General features: G+C 49.2%; 1 long non-coding RNA gene across 1 annotated transcript; it reads right to left on the minus strand.

The window, feature by feature from the left end:
* Positions 1-6,596: 6,596 nt before the first annotated feature.
* LOC144367286 (uncharacterized) lies at positions 6,597-9,792 on the minus strand. The gene is made up of 2 exons (XR_013426606.1): positions 8,327-9,792; positions 6,597-7,531 (listed from the first exon to the last, which is right to left on the minus strand). It is a non-coding gene; the product is annotated as an uncharacterized LOC144367286 (long non-coding RNA).
* Positions 9,793-10,190: the final 398 nt, after the last annotated feature.

Genomic DNA, 10,190 nt, shown 5'->3' on the forward strand with positions numbered 1-10,190 from the left:
ACACCTCCAGCCCCTTTTTCCTTATGCTAAACGAAGTAAACCAATCCCAAAAAAACAAAGGCTGAATGTTTTCTCTAACAAGCAGATGCTAGTTCACAATGAGGCCTGGGGCACTAAGGAAGAATAGCATTACCTTAGATTAGGTAGAGGGAAGTGATGGGAGGGAAGAGGAGGGGATGTAGAATGAGACAGAAGTTGTTACTGTATGTATATATGTGACTGACCAATGTGATTCTGTAACATGTACACTCAGAAAAATGAGAAATCATATATCCCATCTATGTATATCAAAGTGCATTAATGCATTCTACCATCATGTATAACTAATTAAAACAAATTTAAAATTTTTTTTTTAAATTGGAGACAGGGCCTTGCTAAGTTTTTAAGGCTGGTCTCACACTTGTGATCCTCCTACCTCAGCTTCCTGAATTTCTGGGATGACAGGCATGTCCACTGCACCCAGCTATTTTTTTTTTAATATTTTATTTTTTAGTTTTCGGCAGACACAACATCTTTGTTTGTATGTGGTGCTGAGGATCGAACCCGGGCCGCACGCATTCCAGGCTACCTCTTGAGCCAATCGCCAGCCCACCCAGCTATTTTTTTATGTCTCATGAACTTACATTTTCCTGTTTGAGGTCTGTCACATCATGTTTTATTTTGACAGTTGGACCTCTGGCTTCCAAGCTGCCTTGGGTCCTTCTCACTAGCAGCCACTGCTCTTGAGATGAGGGTGGAACATAGAAGCCCATATCTGGACCTCTATCTGCTCCCAGTTGCCAGGCAGGTTCATGATTCTGAGCCCCCCAGTGACCCAGAGGCCGAGGGCTGAAGTCACAGCCACGTGGTAGGGGCTGGGTGCATGTTTCCAGGGGGCTGGCAGACCCTGGAGGAGCACTGAGACGTGGAGGTCAGCAACAGCTGCTTGCACACCCTCAGGACATGTTCAACTTTGCCAGTTTTTTTTTTTTTTTAATATGATGATGACGGTGGTCCTGGGGTGGATCCCAGGGCCTTGAGTATGCAGGGCATGTGCTCCACCCTGAGCTGCACCCCAGCCCATTTATCTTATTTAGAGTCAGGGTCTGGCCCAGGGTAGCCTTGAACATGATCCTTCTGCCTCCAGGATTATAGGTATGTGCCTCTGTGCCCAGTGCCAATATCCTTTTTCAGAATCCAAATTAATTTTGAAAAAAGTGAGGCCTAACAACATTGAGTCTAGTAGTAACCTCCATAGAATCAGCCAGCATGCCACAGGGCATTGGGGAGGTGAGTGGCGAAGCTACCCTGGCACCAGAGCCACGGGAACAGATGTGTAATTACTCTGTGGGCTACTGATATTGGGTTTCCAATTATCGTATTTCTAATTGAGTTTATAATTATTGGGATTAAAATGGGCACTTTCTACAATTTTATGTTCAATGATACAATTTGCAAACTCTATGCAGATGGACTTCACCCTGGCAGTTCTTGTCATTGAGAAACTATGGGTCTTCCCTGCAGGCACCACAGGGGCTGGGGCAACCCCGGGTACTGCCGGGCGCCTGCAGCTTCAACCGTATTGCCTCATGGGAGGGAAGGGAGGCCTCAGCCAGGAGCATCTGTACTTGACCTTGCAGTCCCAGGTGACAGTCCTCACCCTCAGCCTAGAATATCCTACCCAATACACAAACTCCATTCACAGGCCTCCCCTGAGGTTTCCCTGACGTTCAGGCTGGGTTGGGGCTCTGGCTCTGCTCCTAAGAGGCTCCATGAGCACAGAAGTGCCTCTTCCCTTGTAGCTCAGCTCTCTTTTCAAGTGAGGACTGCTGTCATCCAGGGAGGATCACTGTCCTGACTTTGTGCAAGCAGTTCACCTCAGAGAACGGGCGGAGCCATGGGGTCCAGGGCAGTTGGGTGCTGGACAGGGCAGCAGGGCCTGTGGGTCTTCATCTGGATGAGGGTGGCCATCACAGACACACAGGATAGCTGGAATCTGCCAAGTGCCCCATCCAGACCTGCCCCTGGGTGGTCAGGGTGTTTCTCAAGCTTCAAAGACCCATTTTGAAAACAGTAGCTAAGGTGAGCTGAGAATCCTGTCTTCTTTCAGAGCAGAGAGCTGTGAGGGCTGAGGAAATGGAGCCCGTTTCTAGCTGGAGGCCTTGTCACTTCTGACCCTCCTGGGAAAGCAGAGGAGCAGAACCCTAACCTGGCAGAGCTCTTGCTGCATTCAGTAGAGCAGGTGTGTCCTGTGCTCAGCCTCTGATGATCGTGAGTGCTCAGGGTGAGTAGTCCGTGAGGTTGCTTCTCTATCTCACTGTTAAAGAGGATCCTCTGTCCTTGCTGCCTTCTCCAGCTAACGGAAGGACTAGGCCATGTTTTATGCCCACTAGCAATTTTCTGAGCCTCTGCTCCCTAGATAGTTAGAGACTTAGTCGTAAGACCACACTGCTTCTGACCTTGAAGCAAAGCTAAACTGGGTCAAACTACATCAATTTAGATAATGATAAAGTTAAAAGTCACTCTGGAATGGTTCCCTGAGCCTCTGATCTGTCTCTTCTTTTCAGCATTGGTTTATGGGAGCTGCTCATTGACAAAACCTCCTAAAAACTGACATTTTGAGTCTCAAAGTAAACGTCTGCTAAGATCCTGGATTTGGCCATTGCTGTCATTTTATTATCTCAGAAAATGAAAGCAGTTAGTGCCCAGCTTTGCATTACTGATCTGCACAGGTACTTCTGTTACTCCGGGGGCAGCTGGACGGGCTCAGGAACCCCAGGGGGTTGCAGACCTGTGTCATGGCTCCCTCCATCCATTTTCCCAGGGACAGTGTTTCACATGGCCAGGTGAAGCATCAGCTCCCTGTCTCCAGCAGCAATGGCCCTGGCCCAGGGTCCGGGAGCTGTGGTCAGCTGCAGGGTCTGAAGCCTGAGGATGCCATGGGTGGAATGGGATCATCATGGCCATCTACTCACGGGCTCCTGATGCCTGGCTCTGGGGCATTGTGGAAGAGCCACAGGCATGGTGCCCCTCATGACTCCAGCCATGCTGGCTGCTGTTATTTTCAGGTGCCCCGCCCTCCTCAAGAGGTTATGCCCTGGACAGGGCAGCATCCCTCATGCATCCTCTCCCTATGGTGGGTCCAAGGGCAGCTGGGCTGGGAACTGGCAGCAGGACTCTGGAACCAGGGAGAAGCAATGAATACCAAGCTCCCAGGAAAGGAGATGTGCTTGGTGGTCCTTAGGAAGTGAGATCATCATTGACCTGTGACCTGCCTGTCCCACTGCTAGTGTCCCCACCTCGCCCCAGCCCAGGACTTGGCTGAGGAACCCCCAGGCACCACCTCTGCCCCCAGCTTCCCTGAGGCCTGGTGCTGCAGGGGACAGGGGTCAGGAAATGAAGGAAGGAGCTGTGGGAGCTTTGTGTCCCCCACAGTCCCTCCCAGAGCCTCTGTGGCCTCAGGCAAGCATCCCCCTGGGCCCTGGTTCCTTCTTTATGAAGTGGGGTAATAACACGAGCCTCCAAGAGTCTCCCTGGGCATCGTGTGAGAGACAAGCAGCCCCTGGTGCCCTGCCCTGGGAGGGGTGGTGTGCATGTGGGCATTATGGTGGCTGTGCTGCTGTGCGGGGACACACCTGCCGGGTCGGACTCTCCCATGGGTCTGCGGACACCCCGTGACGTCTTCCACAGTGTCACACTCAGCCTGGTGGGTCCTCCTGGGAGACTTTCAGAAGATGGGGCGGGGTCTGGCCACTGTGATACCTGGGGCACCCTCCTGAAGTCCTGGCTCAGTTCCCTCCTGTGATCAGCCAGCATCCGCCACTCTCCACTGCAGGGCGGGCAGGACGCGGAGCTCTGGGAACTCACCCCAGGACCAAGTCCTCAGGTGGCCCGTGCCGCACTTCATGGCTTGCGGCCTCTACACGAGGGCTGATTTCTCGAGAGGTTGAGGGTAGCAACAAGCCCAAGGCGACCCCGGCCTGGAGCTGGAAGGTTTGTGAGGAGCCTCTCTCCCCACCTAAAGTCCTCTCCATAGAGGCAGTGGGGACAGAAGGCAGATTTACTACTGAATAATCAGCCAGCTGGAAGACAGGCAGAGAACAGCCACACACGGGGAGCTCAGAACGGCCACGCCCATAGAACCGGGCCCAAACAAAGCCACGCCCATAGAGCCACACCCACATGGAGCAATGCCCACAGAGACAAACCTGCAAGCCACACCCACAAAAGTCACGCCACAGGCCACACCCACACAAAGCCACGCCTATGGGGCTCAGCTACATGGAGTCACACAACAGGGAGCCCATGCCCACAGAGCCAAGCCTGCACAGCCACACCCGCACAAAGTCACGCCCATATAGAGCCTTGCCCAGAGAGCCACATAGAGCCACGTCCACAGAGCTACGCCCACACAGCCACGCAAGCCCCCACACACACCTGTCTCAAGTCAACACACCAGTGTCCCCCGGCCTGCCTCCCGCAGCAGAGACAGGCAGCACTTCTGTGTCAGGTAGCTCCTGCCCACCCAGCCGTTGTATTGGAAGCCACCCATGCGGGCTTTATCCAGAGGAAATCTGGCCCTCCTGTGTGCACAGGAGCTGGCTCTGCAAATCAGAGCCCAGATCCCAGTAAAGTCAGGCTCTGGCCCTTCAGTGGGAACCTGCTGGCGCCCCGCCTGAGTCTCAGAAGCTCCCAGTCCTTAAGGGAGCCCCAGTGGGAGGCTGAGAGCAGCAGTTAAGCCACATAGGACAGAGCCGGCACAGTGGAAGGGAGGAAGGAGGTCTTCCTGCTCTCTTTGGACGTGCTCCAGGGTATGAGTGCCCTTCACCTCTCCAGGTAACAGACAGCCTCCCCCACGCTAGTTGTCTTAGGCCAGCGTGGTTTTGTAGGCCTAAGGAGATCCATCCACCGGACCTTTGATGTTATGTGGGAAAAGCATCCAGCCCAAAGCACTAACGGGGCATTCCCACCTCACCTCTTCTGCATGTTCACAGGAGCATGGGGCAGCAGGTTCTCAGAGTTTAGATAGCTTGCCAAGGACTCTTCAGGTCCTGCTGCCACCAGACACCAGAGGGCCACACAGAAGGGGCTGCAAGATTCAGCCCTGATGTAGATGACGAAGACAGATGTAGATATTGAAGATGTAGGTGAGGTGGACATAGATGATGTAGACGAGGTGGACATAGATGTTGTAGGTAGGTAGACATAGATGATGTAGATGTGGTGGACATAGAAGATGTAGATGAGGTGACATAGATGATGTAGATGAGGTAACATAGATAATGTAGATGAGATAGACATAGATGATGCAGATGAGGTAGACATAGATGATGTAGACGAGGTGGACATAGATGATGTAGAATAGGTGGACATAGATGATGCAGATGAGGTGGACATAGATGATGTATGAGATGGACATAGATGAAGTAGATGAGCTGGACACAGATGATGCAGATGAGGTAGACACATATGATGCAGATGAGGTGGACATAGATGATGTAGATGAGGTGACATAGATGATGTAGACGCAGGAGACATAGCTATAGATAAGATGATGAAAACAGACATGGATGACTCCAACCTCTTTCCACCAAGTTCTGGTTTCACATGAGACAGGAAGCAATGGCACAGGAAGAGATGACGGGTCAGTTTGTGTGTTAGCACCCTAAAGGCCTTGGAATCCCAAGCACCAGTGTCTGCCCAGGCAGATGCTCTGCCACACCCACCCTCAGCTTCACCCATCTTCCTTGACTCTCAGCATCCACCACCCCAATTCTTCTTCATTTCTCCAGGTAGCAGTCTGCCTCATTGCTCTTCTGGGTTCTGAGACTTTTGCCCTCCAGGCTGGACCCCAAACAGCTTCTCGCCAGCCAGTTTCCTTTCTCAGGATACATTTGGCCTCTCCTGGGCTGACCGAGAGCCTGCACCTCACCAGAGCAGGGGCAGTCTATCCTCTCCCAGGCTGACTGAGAGCCAGCATTTTACTGGAGCAGGGGCTGTCTCAGCCTCAGTTTCTCTGGGCAGCTTCTTGACCAGGGAACACGTGTGGCCAGCTGGTACCTCCCTCTCCTCCAGCCCTAATTGGTACCATACTGGCTGTGGCATGGACAGGGGCCCAGGCAACCGGATACACTCTGCTCTGAGGGACGTCACCACCTCCCTGCAGGGTAGCCCGGTGACACAGCATGTTTCCACATGTGTGTTTTCCTAGGAGCTCTGAGGCTTCTTTAAGCCTTTTAACAGACAAGTCACGCTTGTGCTACTTTGAATTTGAACTATACCTGACGTGTGCCTCTTCACACCCTTCCTGCACTTTGCTTTGAAATTTCTAGGCTTCCTGATTTTATTTAAAAACAAACAAACAAACAGTAACAACATCAAAAAAACCTTTTCCTTGGCACAGAAAAATAGAGAAATACTTGGGTGTAAATTTGACAGAATATGTATAGGACCTATGTTAGGAAAAATACAAATATCTGATGAAGGAAAGCAAAGACCTAAGTAAGGTGAGATCCTGCAATCATAGACAAGAGGTCTCTAAGCTGTCCACATGTGGACTCTCTCCCGTCAGATCCATACCCTGCAAGTCAAAGCTGAAAGGAAAGTGACCACAACACTTGGAGCCACCAAGAGAGCTTTATTGCAGCAGTGCAAAAGAGGAGAGAGAGAGAGAGAGAGAGAGAGAGAGAGAGAGAGAGAGAGAGAGAGAGAGAGAAAGAGGGGGGAGAGGAAAGAGAAGAGAAGAGGAGAGATGGAGAGGTAGAGAGCAAGAGCAAGAGAGAGAGAGAGAGAGCAAGAGAGAGGAGCCCCGCAGGAGGGAGTTTTTATAGCCAAATTCTAATGAGGTCTCTGGGTCTGCAAGCTGCCTTGTTGGCACAGGGGGGTTAAGTGTTCAGCCTTGAGCAGGGGGTTGAGTGTTCGGCCTTGAGCAGTGGGGTAAAGCGTTCAGCCTTGAATGGGGGCTTGAGCATTTAAGCTTGAAGCAAACAGGTGATAAAGAACCAGAGGGTTTGAGTGACCAGGTCATCCTGCAGCAAACTTTGCTTGACATGTCCTGCAGACACCTTATTCAGCCTGTCCTGCACCTAACATTCCTTTCCTTTTGTTTTTCTAAGTAACATGGGGGACGGCGTAAAGTCCTCTAGCTACTTCCTGCTTAACGGTGGGCAGTGTGGAACCTAGAGGGGAAAGTGGTGGAATGTTCGGGGCACAGGTCTGAGAATATCAGGGCGGCCAGAAATAACTCCAGTGGCTATAGACAACAACTTCGGTAGGGGTAAAGTCCATAAAAGTTCCTTGAAGCCACAAGTCGTCGATGGCATCAAACCAGTCCTGGATAAAGGAGATTCTTGGTGTCAGCCACTGGTCCTATAGCAGGGACTCTAGGAAGTATTGGAAGTGGCTTGGTTGAATCCAGTAATGTTAAGGGTGACAGCCTGATTGCAGCCAGTGGAAGGGCAATTGCCTTGACCCATAAATTGAGAGTGGATGGTGTCATCCTGGTGCCATGTCAATTGGATGTAGAAGCTGCATCTGTGGTTTGAGATAAAAACTTGAGAGAGAATAATGATTAGTAAAAGAAGAAGAGGGTAGGGCTGGGGATGTGGCTCAAGTGGTAGCGCGCTCGCCTAGCGTGCGTGCGGCCCGGGTTCCCGGGTTCGAGCCTCAGCACCACATACAAACGAAGATGTTGTGTCGCCGAGAACTAAGAAAAAATAAATAAATATTAAAATTCTCTCTCTCTCTGTCCCCCTCTCTCTCTCACTCTCTCTTTTTTTTTTTTTTTTTTAAAAAAAGAGGGTTGGCAAGAAATTTTGAGTTTGGTGGGTGTGGTGGAAGTCCAGGACTGGACATTTGGAACAGGTGCCTTTTTAAGGTGGGAGACATGGTACCAGGGGGAGTGGCCCAAAAGCTTGGTCACAATGGGGTAGTAAGTGTGACTGTATGGGGTCCTGTCCAGCGAGGTTCCAATGATTGAGAATGCAGTTTCTGAAGTAAGACTAAGTCACCCAGTTGAAGAGGGTCCAATTCAGTTTGTGGTTGTGCTGGGATTGAGGCAATGATGGCGCAGGAAGTCACCGGTCTGCATGTTCCCTTAGGAGTTTGTGTAGGAGTGTGAGATAGGGCAGGTAGGACACAAGGGGAGGGGGAGTGATTGGAAAGCTTTGGGTGGTTAAGAAAAGGCACCCTTAGAGTAGCTCAAAGGAGCAAAGGCCTGAGGGGGCTCTAGAGGCTGCCTGAATTCAGGTAAGGGCCAATGGCAGGAGATTGGGCCAGAAGAGCCTGAGTTCAATAGCAAGTTTAGTGAGATGAGCCTTGAGAATACTGTTAGTCCTATCAACCTTACCCAAGGATTGGTGGGGAATGTGGAGCCTCCAAGTGATGTTGAGGCCTTTGGAGACTGTTGAACAACTTGAGAAGTGAAGCCTGGACTGTTGTCTGACTAGATGGAGGCAGGAAGTTCAAACCTGGGAATGATCCCCTCAATGAGGATGGAGGCAATGGTTTCAGCAATTTCCCTGGATGTATGGAAGGCTTCTATCCAACCTGAAAAAGTATCAACCAATGTAAGTAGGTAGCAAAGCTTTTTGTGCCTAGGCATGTGAGTGAAGTTGATCTACCAGTCTTCGCCTGGCTAGTGGCTCCTCATCTGATGTGTGGGGAGTTTAGGTTTGATGCTTCCTTGTGGGGATGCTATAGAGCAGACAGAACAAGCAGAGTGGACCTGTGGAGAGTAGTTCTAATTCCTGGGAAGTGAAAGAGAGGTTGTAAAATCTGGAAAAGGGATTAGGGAGGGTTTTAGGTGGGGGCAGAGTCTCTGGAGCCACAGGAGTTGGTCATGAGTCCTAGGTCTCCGTCTTGGGCATCAGGGGCTGGTAGTCTTAAAGAAGTAGTTGATTGACTGACTGGTTGGTGAATTCATGTATCTGGTCTTGAAGGAACTTTTGTAGGCAATTTAATAGACATGGTCCTATTAGGAGAAACATAAAGAGGACTGATAGGGGTCCTGCGAGGGGGAGAAGCCAAGGCCATACTTGACTGAACATTCACCATGGAACCTGTTGGCCTACTTGATGTCTCCTCTTTTCTAGCTGTTCTTGTCCTTCATTACTCCCAGGAATGACTGTGTTTTGGCTTAACTGTTTTTGGTAGGTGTTTAAGATCAAGCTGGTCAAAATTGACTTTGTTTCTATCTATTGTTAAGAGTCAGCCGAGTTCCCATAGGGGTCACTCGTGGGGGAACTTGAGAACAGCTTCTTAGATCTGTTAGTGCCATTTGCGCTAGGATGGGTTCAGGTCTTGCTTGACCATGTGGCTTCCCTTGGGAGCATCAGGGATGTCTCCTGTCTCCAATGACCCTCTTATTCACACCAAGTGCACTGATTGGCTTTTCATTCTCCAGTGGTCTTATTAATCTCCCTGATCAGGAGGTTATGTGGCTCAGAGTTGCAAAGCTCTTTAGAGAAGTTCCCTGTTCCCTAGATTCAGATTGACACAGAGGGCCAGAGCCAAATATTGGTTTTCTTGGCCATTTTAATTTAACTTTGAGTTCTTGATCATAAATATCCAACAAAGTCAGTTTCACCTTAAATTAAGAGTACTGGGCTTTAGCTGAAGTCTGGCCTACTTTGGAGTCATTCTGACATGTAGTAAGATGGGAGGCACACCCTTATCTCAGGTAAGGCAGGGCTCTTTATAAATCTTAGGTAAAGTGTTCTAGTATTGAAGCTGATCTTTGTTTCTAAATATCATTTTATAAAGTGTACATATATTGTTGCTTGATGTCACATGAATACTAGCTAACACAATATGATATTACATTTAAATTGCACTCATGTATAGAACTTTATATTAATCTTATTGATAACAGGTCCAGTTATAGAACATTAAATGATATAATAAACCTCCAATATGTTATTTTTATAAGCCTAAAATTACCATGCAACCTTTTGGAGAACACCAGATTAATATAATGTTTTTTAAAAGCTTCTATCTTAATAACTTTTATATCTGGAAAATATGAACACATTTAATATACAAAGAAGAGTAATAGTACCACAATTACTACTGATGTTTTTATATTAATCAAGTTTAGCTCTTAAAGAAATAATATATTACAATATTGCAAAATAACAGTTGTTGTTTAACCATAGTTGTATAATCCTTAATTCCTTCAAGATTACTTGCTCAAAAAACTTACATATATAATC

This window comes from Ictidomys tridecemlineatus, chromosome 10, assembly GCF_052094955.1.
Source record: "Ictidomys tridecemlineatus isolate mIctTri1 chromosome 10, mIctTri1.hap1, whole genome shotgun sequence".
Classification (NCBI taxonomy): Eukaryota; Metazoa; Chordata; class Mammalia; order Rodentia; family Sciuridae; genus Ictidomys; species Ictidomys tridecemlineatus.